The 11,712-nt window shown below is 39.0% G+C and overlaps 1 non-coding gene across 1 annotated transcript; it reads right to left on the reverse strand.

Annotated features, from left to right (window-relative positions):
- Positions 1-5,579: 5,579 nt before the first annotated feature.
- LOC130963888 (small nucleolar RNA R71) lies at positions 5,580-5,687 on the reverse strand. Its single transcript, XR_009080005.1, has one exon. It is a non-coding gene; the product is annotated as a small nucleolar RNA R71 (small nucleolar RNA).
- Between the last annotated feature and the right edge of the window lie 6,025 nt (positions 5,688-11,712).

Genomic DNA, 11,712 nt, shown 5'->3' on the forward strand with positions numbered 1-11,712 from the left:
GCATGCTTCCTTTCCATCCTCTAAGCCATTCCTGCCCTGTAATTCCTGAAATCACTTAACACACATATCAAGGCATCTAATGGTAATAAGAGAGGATTAAATAAAAGTAAATAAAAGTCAAAGAAGCATGTTTTCAATCAAAGCACATAATTAGGAAGGCAAATACAAAACCATGCAAATAGTATGAATATGTGGGTAAAGAATAGATAAAAACCACTCAATTGAGCACAAGATAAACCATAAAATAGTGGTTTATCAACCTCCCCACACTTAAACATTAGCATGTCCTCATGCTAAGCTCAAGAGAACTAAAAGAGTGAAGGAGAATGGTAAGAATGTATGAAATGCAACCTATAAATGCAACTACATGCTAAGATGTTTCTACCTACTTGGTTAAAAATAAATAAGTTCTCCAAGACAAACATAAATCAGATTTCACTAATTCAAATCATATAAAATAAAGACAAGTAGACTTGTAAGAAGATAGCTCATGAAAGCAGGGAACATAGAATTAAGCACTGAACCCTCACAGGAAGTGTATATGCACTCTAATCTCTCAAGTGTATAGGGTAATTCCCTCTACTCTTCTCTAATCATTCTTTCTAAACTTTGTTCTTCATCTAACCAATCAACAAATATTTAGTATACCAATGCAAACATCATGAGGTCTTTTCAGGGTTGTAATGGGGCTGAGGTAAAGGTAAGGATGTACATATAAGGCTAAGTGAGCTAACAGAGTGAATCCTTGATCAGTCTAAGATCTCACCTAACATACACACTTTATATAATTTCAAAGTTCTTTACCTAACTACCCAAATTTTCCCACTTTTGTATTACATGCTCATGTATCAAACTTATTTTTTTGAATTTGGTCCCATGTGCATTGGTTCTTTTTATTTTGCAATGGGGTAATTTTTGTTTCCCCTTATTTAATTACTTAATAATTTTTTTTATCAATGCACATGGTAATTTAATTATTTTGATTTCACATGAGCATGCTTCCCAAATTTTTAAATAACTTATTTAATTTAATACCTTTTTCCTATCATCCCATGTTCCCATAAATTTTTCCACACTTAGTTGATACACAATTTCTATCTTAAGCTAACCAAGGATTCAACTTGGGATTTTTAATTTATTTTTCTGCTTAAGGCTAGTAATTTGGTAATAGAATAGAAGGGGATTAAAAGGCTCAAGGGGGCTAACAAGGGTGATGTAAAAGGTAGGCTTATTTGGGATAAGTGAGCAAAAATTCAAATAATGGCCTCAATCACATGCAGGTATGTATCTACATTCTATATTGGACATATAGACTAAAACAAAGTAAAGATTATAATCATAGAGAAGAAAACACACAAGAATAAAATATTTATGGTTAAATAATGTAACCATGTAAATAAGCTCAAATCTCACAGGTTGTGTGTTCTAGCTTTTAACTATGTTCTAAATACAACTTCCAAACAAATTTAACATTTAAATTTTGATTTAAATTAGTGAAATACTATAAAAATTTCTTAAAAAAGAAAATATTACTTCAACCAAGTAGTGACTAAATGCATAAAATTAAACAAACATGCAAATGCAATAATGAACAAACAAAGAGAATAGAGTATTGGTGTTGAAAAGGAGGTAACTAACCCCTGGATGTCGGTGTCGACCTCCCCACACTTAAAGATTGCACCGTTGATGAGCGGATAATTTGTACGCTTTTTGGCATTGTTTTTAGTATGTTTTTAGTATGATCTAGTTAGTTTTTAGTATATTTTTATTAGTTTTTAGTTAAAATTCACTTTTCTGGACTTTACTATGAGTTTGTGTGTTTTTCTGTGATTTCAGGTATTTTCTGGCTGAAATTGAGGGATCTGAGCAAAAATCTGATCCAGAGACTGAAAAGGACTGCAGATGCTGTTGGATTCTGATCTCCCTGCACTCGAAGTGGATTTTCTGGAGCTACAGAAGCCCAATTGGCGCGCTCTCAACGGCGTTGGAAAGTAGACATCCTGGGCTTTCCAGCAATATATGATAGTCCATACTTTGCCCAAGATTTGATGGCCCAAACCGGCGTTCAAAGTCACCTCAAGAAATTCCAGCGTTAAACGCCGGAACTGGCACCTAAATGGGAGTTAAACGCCCAAACTGGCATAAAAGCTGGCGTTTAACTCCAAGAGAAGTCTCTACACGAAAAATTCTTCATTGCTCAGCCCAAGCACACACCAAGTGGGCCCGGAAGTGGATCTTTATGTCATTTACTCATCTTTGTACACCTTAGGCTACTAGTTTTCTATAAGTAGGACCTTGTACTATTGTATTTGCGAATCTTGGTAGCTATCTTTGAGTTTTATGCTATCTTAGATCATTTGGGAGGCTGGCCTCACGGCCATGCCTAGACCTTGTTCTTATGTATTTTCAACGGTGGAGTTTCTACACACCATAGATTAAGGTGTGGAGCTCTGCTGTACCTCGAGTATTAATGCAATTACTATTGTTCTTCTATTCAATTCCGCTTGTTCTTTGTCCAAGATATCACTTGTTCTTCAACTTGATGAATGTGATGATCCGTGACACTCATCATCATTCTCACTCATGAACAAGGTGACTGACAACCACTCTTGTTCTACAAGCAATCAAAGCTCTAGTGAATATCTCTTGGATTCCTAATAACACGATGCATGGTTGATCGCCTGACAACCGAGTGCTCGCCTGACAAACGAGCCAGCCATTCCGTGAGATCAGAGTCTTCGTGGTATAGGCGAGAACTGATGGCGGCATTCAAGAGAATCCGGAAGGTCTAACCTTGTCTGTGGTATTCTGAGTAGGATTCAATGATTGAATGACTGTGACGTGCTTCAAACTCCTGAAGGCGGGGCGTTAGTGACAGACGCAAAAGAATCACTGGATTCTATTCCGGCCTGATTGAGAACCGACAGATGGATAGCCGTGCCGTGACAGGGTGCGTTGAACATTTCCAATGAGAGGATGGGAGGTAGCCACTGACAACGGTGAAACCCTTGCATAAGCTTGCCATGGAAAGGAGTAAGAAGGATTGGATGAAGACAGTAGGAAAGCAGAGAGACGGAAGGGAAGGCATCTTCATGCGCTTATCTGAAGTTCCTACCAATGAATTACATAAGTATCTCTATCTTTATCTTTATGCTTTATTCGTTTATCACTATACCCATTTGAGTCTGCCTGACTGAGATTTACAAGGTGACCATAGCTTGCTTCATACTAACAATCTCTGTGGGATCGACCCTTACTCACGTAAGGTATTACTTGGACGACCCAGTGCACTTACTGGTTAGTTGTGCGAAGTTGTGTAATGCCATGGAATTGAACCACCAAGTTTTTGGAGTTCATGACCGGGGATTATGAGAGTTGTGAAAAGTATTGTTCACAATTTCGTGCACCAAGTTTTTGGCGCCGTTGCCGGGGATTGTTTTGTGTATGGACAACTGACGGTTCATCTTGTTGCTTAGATTAGGTATTTTTTTTCAGAGTTCTTAAGAATAAATTCTAGTGTTTCATGATGATCTGTTGAAATCTGGCTGGCTGAGAAGCCATGTCTAATTTCATTGGACCGAGGTTTCAACTAATCATCACAATAGCTTGTTGATCTCTATCAATCTTGCTTTTGGAGCAGTGATCTGCTAAGGCTTGGCTGGCCTTTGGCCATGTCTAGTGTTTTGGACCGAAGCTTTCTTTGAAAGCTTGGCTGGCTGTGAAGCCATGTCTAATTCCTGGACCGGAGTCTTAGACTAGCATTGCACTGATTCCTGGAATTCTCTTTAAGAATTTTGATACCTTTTCCCACTTAATTTTCGAAAAAAAAATCCAAAAAAAAAATTACAAAATCATAAAAAACAAAAAAAAAATATATTATGTTTCTTATTGAGACACTAGTCTCATCTTAAGTTTGGTGTCAATTGCATACATTCATGTGTCTTAAGGATCTTCAAATAATTCTTGATGATTTCTTACTCTGATCTTTGAATTCTTTTGACTTGAGTGTTTATGTGTCTCATATAGTGTCAGTAGTATACAAACTGCTAAGTTTGGTGTCTTGCATGCATTGTTATTTGATTCTTGTTGCATTTTGATTATTAAAAAAATCCAAAAATATTTCTAATTTGTGTCTTTTCAAGTCAATAATACCAAGAATTGAAGATTCAGAACATACTGCAGAGGAATTACACAGAAAAAGCTGGGCGTTCAAAACGCCCAGTGAAGAAGGACAGACTGGCGTTTAAACGCCAGCCAGGGTGCCTGGTTGGGCGTTTAACGCCAAAAAAGGTAGCATTTTGGGCGTTAAACGCCAGAATGTGCACCATTCTGGGCGTTTAACGCCAGGATGGCAAAGGGGGAAGATTTTGTTTTCAAATCAATTTTTTTTCAAGTTTTCAAAGTTTTTCAAAATCAAATCTTTTTCAAATCATATCTTTTCAATCAAATGTTTTCAAAGTCAATTTCTCTCCTTTTTCAAAGATACTTACTAACAATTAATGATTTGATTGAACATCTCAAATTTGTTGCCTTTTCTGTTGAGAAAGGTTTAATGTTTGAATCATATCTTTTCTTGTTAGGCAAGTCACTAATTTTCAAAATCAAATCTTTTAAAAAATTGTTTTCAAAACATATCTTTTAAAATTGTTTTCAAATCAAATTTTTTCAATCATATCTTTTTAATCACATCTTTTTCAAAATAAATTTTCAATCAAATCTTTTTGATTTCTAATTTCAAAATCTTTTTCAAAAATCACTTGATTTCTTTTCCATTTTCAATTTTCGAAAATTATCAATCAATTTTTAAAATGTTTTTGACATCTTTCTAATTAATTTTCGAAAATTCTCTTCCCTCCTTCTCACATCCTTCTATTCATGGAGTACTACTCCTTCTTAATGCACAATTCGAACTCTATCTAATCAAGTTCGAATTCTTCTACCTTCTTTCTTCTATTTTTCTTTTCCTCTGACACCTCAAGGAATCTCTATACTGTGACATAGAGGATTCTACATTTTCGTGTTCTCTTCTCTTTCATATGAGCAGGAGCAAAGACAAAGGCATTCTTGTTGAAGCTGACCCTGAACCTGAAAGGACCTTGAAGCGAAAGCTAAGAGAAGCTAAGGCTCAACTCTCTGTTGAGGACCTGACCGAATTCTTCAAGGAAGAAGAACCCATGGCAGCCGAAAACAACAACAATGCCAACAATGCAAGGAAGGTGCTGGGTGACTTTACTGCACCTACTCCCGACTTCTACGGGAGAAGCATCTCTATCCCTGCCATTGGAGCAAACAACTTTGAGCTTAAGCCTCAGTTAGTTTCTCTAATGCAACAGAATTGCAAGTTCCATGGACTTCCAATGGAAGATCCTCATCAGTTTTTAGCTGAGTTCTTACAAATCTGTGACACAGTCAAGACTAATGGGGTTGACCCTGAGGTCTACAGACTGATGCTATTCCCTTTTGCTGTAAGAGACAGAGCTAGAATATGGTTGGACTCACAACCTAAAGATAGCCTGGACTCTTGGGAAAAGCTAGTCAATGCCTTCTTGGCAAAGTTCTTTCCACCTCAAAAATGGAGTAAGCTTAGAGTGGAAGTCCAAACCTTCAGACAGAAGGATGGAGAATCCCTCTATGAAGCTTGGGAAAGATACAAACAATTAATCAGAAAATGTCCCTCAGACATGCTTTCTGAATGGAGCATCATAGGTATTTTCTATGATGGTCTCTCTGAACTATCCAAGATGTCTTTGGATAGCTCTGCTGGAGGATCTCTTCATCTGAAGAAGACGCCTACAGAGGCTCAGGAACTAATTGAGATGGTTGCAAATAACCAATTCATGTACACTTCTGAAAGGAATCCTGTGAACAATGGGATAAGTCAGAAGAAAGGAGTTCTTGAGATTGATGCTCTGAATGCCATACTGGCTCAGAATAAGATATTGACTCAACAAGTCAATTTGATTTCTCAAAGTCTGTCTGGAATGCAAAATGCACCTGGCAGTACTAAGGATGCTTCATCTGAGGAAGAAGCTTATGATCCTGAGAACCCTTCAATGGAAGAGGTGAATTACCTAGGAGAACCCTATGGCAACACCTATAATTCTTCATGGAGAAATCACCCAAATTTCTCATGGAAGAATCAAGAGAGACCTCAACAAGGTTTCAATAATAATAATGGTGGAAGAAACAAGTTTAGCAATAACAAGCCTTTTCCATCATCTTCTCAGCAACAGACAGAGAATGCTAAGCAAAACCCTTCTGACTTAGCAACCATGGTCTCTGATCTAATCAAAACCACTCAAAGTTTCATGACTGAAACAAGGTCCTCCATTAGGAATTTGGAGGCACAAGTGGGACAGCTGAGCAAGAAAGTTACTGAACTCCCTCCTAGTACTCTCCCAAGTAATACAGAAGAAAATCCAAAAGGAGAGTGCAAAGCCATAACCATGGCCGAATATGGAGAGGAAAGAGAGGAGGTGGACGCCACTGAGGAAGACCTCAATGAGCGTGCACCAACCTCCTCTGAGTTCCCTGATGAGCGGATAATTTGTACGCTTTTTGGCATTGTTTTTAGTATGTTTTTAGTATGATTTAGTTAGTTTTTAGTATATTTTTATTAGTTTTTAATTAAAATTCACTTTTCTGGACTTTACTATGAGTTTGTGTGTTTTTCTGTGATTTCAGGTATTTTCTGGCTGAAATTGAGGGTTCTGAGCAAAAATCTTATCCAGAGACTGAAAAGGACTGCAGATGCTGTTGGATTCTGACCTCCCTGCACTCGAAGTGGATTTTCTGGAGTTACAGAAGCCCAATTGGCGCGCTTTCAACGGCATTGGAAAGTAGACATCCTGGGCTTTCCAGCAATATATGATAGTCCATACTTTGCCCAAGATTTGATGGCCCAAACCGGCGTAGCAATCCGGCCTCAGAAATTCCAGCGTTAAACGCCGGAACTGGCATAAAACTTGGAGTTAAACGCCCAAACTGGCATGGAAGCTGGCGTTTAACTCCAGAAAAGGTCTCTACACGAAATTGCTTCATTGCTCAGCCCAAGCACACACCAAGTGGGCCCGGAAGTGGATTTTTCTGTCATTTACTCATTTCTGTAAAACCTTAGGTGACTAGTTTACTATTAATAGGATCTTTTGACATTGTATCCGTACCTTATGACCTCATGACATTTTTACACGTTTCTTTGTGTACATTCCACAGCATGAGTCTCTAAACCCCATGGTTGGGGGTGAGGAGCTCTGCTGTGTCTTGATGGATTAATGCAATTACTACTGTTTCTTATTCAATCATGCTTGCTTCCATTCTAAGATAACACTTGTTCTTAATCCGGATGAATGTGATGATCCGTGACAATCATCATCATTCTCAACTATGAACGTGTGCTTGACAACCACCTCCGTTCTACCTTAGATTGAGTAGTTATCTCTTGGATTCTTTAATCGGAATCTTCGTGGTATAAGCTAGAACTGATGGCGGCATTCAAGAGAATCCGGAAGGTCTAAACCTTGTCTGTGGTATTCTGAGTAGGATTCAATGACGGGATGACTGTGACGTGCTTCAAACTCCTGAGGGCGGGGCGTTAGTGACAGACGCAAAAGAATCACTGGATTCTATTCCGGCCTGATTGAGAACCGACAGATGGATAGCCGTGCCGTGACAGGGTGCGTTGAACATTTCCAATGAGAGGATGGGAGGTAGCCACTGACAACGGTGAAACCCTACATACAGCTTGCCATGGAAGGAGCCTTGCGTGTTTGATGAAGAAGACAGTAGGAAAGCAGAGATTCAGAAGATGGAGCATCTCCAAACCTCAGCCTATTCTCCATTACTGCAATACAAGTAACCATTTCATGTTCTTTTGCTTTTTACAATCAATCCTGATAATTTCTGATATCCTGACTAAGATTTACAAGATAACCATAGCTTGCTTCAAGCCGACAATCTCCATGGGATCGACCCTTGCTCACGCAAGGTATTACTTGGACGACCCAGTGCACTTGCTGGTTAGTTGTGCGGGATTGCAAAAGTGTGATTGCAATTTTGTGCACCAAGTTTTTGGCGCCGTTGCCGGGGATTGTTCGAGTTTGGACAACTGACGGCTTATCTTGTTGCTTAGATTAGGATTGTTTATTTTTGTTGGTTTAGAGTCTTTTAGTTGAGTCTAGTTTCATATTTTAAGTTTGGTGTCTTTTTGTGTTTTTCTCTTAATTTTCGTTTTTGCATGTTCTTAGTCCCTTTTTGATTCATAAAAATTCCAAGTTTGGTGTCCTCTTTGTGTTTTCTCTTAAAATTTTCGAAAAATTAGTGTTTGATTTCTAAAAATTTTAAGTTTGGTGTCTTTTTGTGTTTTTCTCTTTCCTCTTTTTTAAAAATCAAATCTTTTTCATAAAAATTTTTCAATCATATCTTTTTAATTGCTCTTTTCAGAATCTTTTTAATTACTTAATTGATTCAGTTCTCAATTTGCTTTGATCTCATTTTCCTTCTGATTTTCGAATTTTTTTTATTTTATTTTCCTTTTGTTTTATTTTATTTTATTTTATTTTTTTCAGTTATTTCAAAAAAATTTTAAAAAAAAAAAACAAAATTTATCTGTTTGCAATCATAGTCATTTCCCTTTTGTCCATTATGGACATAAGTGGGATTGATCAGTCCAAAAGGACTCTGGGGTCATATGCTAACCCCATTACAGCTGCATATGGGAGTAGCATCTGTACACCTCCCATCAAAGCAAGCAGCTCTGAGCTAAATCCTCAACTCATTATCATAGTGCAGCAAAATTGCCAGTATTCCGGTCTTCCACAGGAAGAACCTACTGAATTTCTGGCACAGTTCTTACAAATTGCTGACACAGTACATGATAAAGAGGTGGATCAGGATGTCTACAGACTATTACTGTTTCCATTTGCTGTAAAAGATCAAGCTAAAAGGTGGCTAAATAACCAACCTACAGCAAGCATAAAGACATGGAAACAGTTGTCAGACAAATTCCTGAATCATTTTTACCCTCCAAAAAGGATGACACAGCTAAGGCTGGACATCCAAGGCTTTAAACAAGAGGATAATGAATCCCTTTACAATGCCTGGGAGAGGTATAGAGGTATGCTAAGGAAATGTCCCTCTGAAATGTTTTCAGAATGGGTACAGTTAGACATTTTCTACTATGGGCTTACAGAAAAAGCTCAGATGTCTTTAGACCACTCAGCTGGTGGATCTATACACATGAGGAAGACAATTGAAGAAGCTCAGGAACTTATAGACACTGTTGCTAAAAACCAATATTTGTATTCTAGCAATGAGTTCTCTCCAGAAGAGGAAGTCATGACAGTAGTCACTGACTCTAATCCTCAAGAACAGATAATTGAGCTTAATCAACAACTACTCCTGATGACAGAACAATTAGCAGAATTTAAAGAGATGCTCCATGAAACTAAAGTTGCTAATAAGAGCATAGAACTGCAGTTGAATCAAGCAAAACAGCAAATATCTAAATAGATAACAGAGGAATGTCAAGCAGTTCAACTGAGGAGTGGGAAGACACTGAATAACACTGCTCAAAAGAGCAAAAAGCCAAACAAGGAACAATTGACAGAGGATAACCAAACCACTGTTCAAAATCCCTCTGAGGACAGTAAGAGCCCAGAGAGGAATATTATTGGCGTTCAAACGCCAAAAAGGGAAGGAAAGCTGGCGTTAAACGCCCATTCCTTGCCCAGTTCTGGCGTTCAAACGCCAGAAAAGGGGGAAAAGCTGGCGTTAAACGCCCATTCCCTGCCCAGTTCTGGCGTTCAAACGCCAGAAAAGGGGGAAAAGCTGGCATTTAACGCCCATTTTCCACCCAATCCTGGCGTTCAGACGCCAAGGGGAGATCAGACATCTGAGAGTGCTGACAGTAATCCCTCTAACAAGGCTTCTTCAACCACTTCTGTAAGGAATAAACCTGCAGCATCTAAGGTTGAAGAATATCAAGCCAAGATGCCTTATCCTCAGAAACTCCGCAAAGCGGAACAGGATAAGCAATTTGCCCGCTTTGCAGACTATTTAAGGACTCTTGAAATAAAGATTCCGTTTGCAGAGGCACTTGAGCAAATACCTTCTTATGCTAAGTTCATGAAGGAAATCTTAAGTCACAAGAAGGATTGGAGAGAAACTGAAAAAGTATTTCTCACTGAAGAATGCAGTGCAGTCATTCTAAAAAGCTTACCAGAGAAGCTTCAAGATCCTGGAAGCTTTCTGATACCATGCACATTAGAAGGCACTTGCACCAAGACAGCCCTATGTGATCTTGGAGCAAGCATCAATTTAATACCTGCATCCACTATCAGAAAGCTTGGGTTGATTGGAGAAGTCAAACCAACCAGGATATGCCTCCAACTTGCTGATGGCTCCATTAAACACCCATCAGGCATAATAGAGGACATGATTGTCAAGGTTGGGCCATTTGCCTTTCCAACTGACTTTGTGGTGCTGGAAATGGAGGAGCACAAGAGTGCAACTCTCATTCTAGGAAGACCTTTCCTAGCAACTGGACGAACTCTCATTGATGTACATAAAGGGGAAGTAACTTTGAGAGTCAATGAGGACGAGTTCAAGTTGAATGCTGTAAAAGCTATGCAGCATCCAGACATACCAAATGACTGCATGGGCGCTGACATTATTGACTCTCTGGTAGAAGAGATCAATATGGCTGAAAGCCTAGAATCAGAGCTTGAGGACATCTTCAAAGATGCTCAAACTGATCAGGAAGAACCAGAGGAGGCAAGGGAATTTTCGAAAATTCCTCAGGAAGAGGATAAGCCTCCTAAGCCTGAACTCAAACCACTACCACCATCCCTGAAATATGCATTTCTGGGAGAGGGTGACACTTTTCCAGTGATTATAAGCTCTGCTTTAAATTCACAGGAAGAGGAAGCACTGATTCAAGTGCTAAGGACACACAAGACAGCTCTTGGGTGGTCCATCAGTGATCTCAAGGGCATTAGCCCAGCTAGATGCATGCACAAGATCCTGTTGGAGGATAATGCCAAACCAGTGGTCCAACCACAGAGGAGGCTAAATCCTGCCATGAAGGAAGTGGTGCAGAAAGAGGTCACTAAATTACTAGAGGCTGGGATTATTTATCCTATTTCTGATAGCCCCTGGGTGAGCCCTGTCCAAGTTGTTCCCAAAAAGGGAGGCATGACAGTGGTTCATAATGAAAAAAATGAACTGGTTCCTACAAGAACAGTCACAGGGTAGCGCATGTGTATTGACTACAGAAGGCTCAATACAGCCACCAGAAAGGATCATTTTCCTTTACCATTCATAGACCAAATGCTAGAAAGACTAGCTGGTCATGATTATTACTGCTTTTTGGATGGCTATTCAGGCTACAACCAAATTGCAGTAGATCCTCAGGACCAAGAGAAAACAGCATTTACTTGCCCTTCTGGCGTGTTTGCCTATAGGAGGATGCCTTTTGGTCTGTGCAATGCACCTGCAACCTTTCAGAGGTGCATGCTCTCTATCTTCTCAGATATGGTAGAGAAATTTCTAGAAGTCTTCATGGATGACTTTTCAGTATATGGAGACTCATTTAGCTCCTGCCTTAATCACCTAGCACTTGTCCTGAAAAGATGCCAAGAGACTAACCTAGTTTTAAACTGGGAGAAATGTCACTTTATGGTGACTGAAGGAATTGTCCTTGGGCACAAAATTTCA

Source organism: Arachis stenosperma, chromosome 2 (assembly GCF_014773155.1).
Source record: "Arachis stenosperma cultivar V10309 chromosome 2, arast.V10309.gnm1.PFL2, whole genome shotgun sequence".
Taxonomy (NCBI): Eukaryota; Viridiplantae; Streptophyta; class Magnoliopsida; order Fabales; family Fabaceae; genus Arachis; species Arachis stenosperma.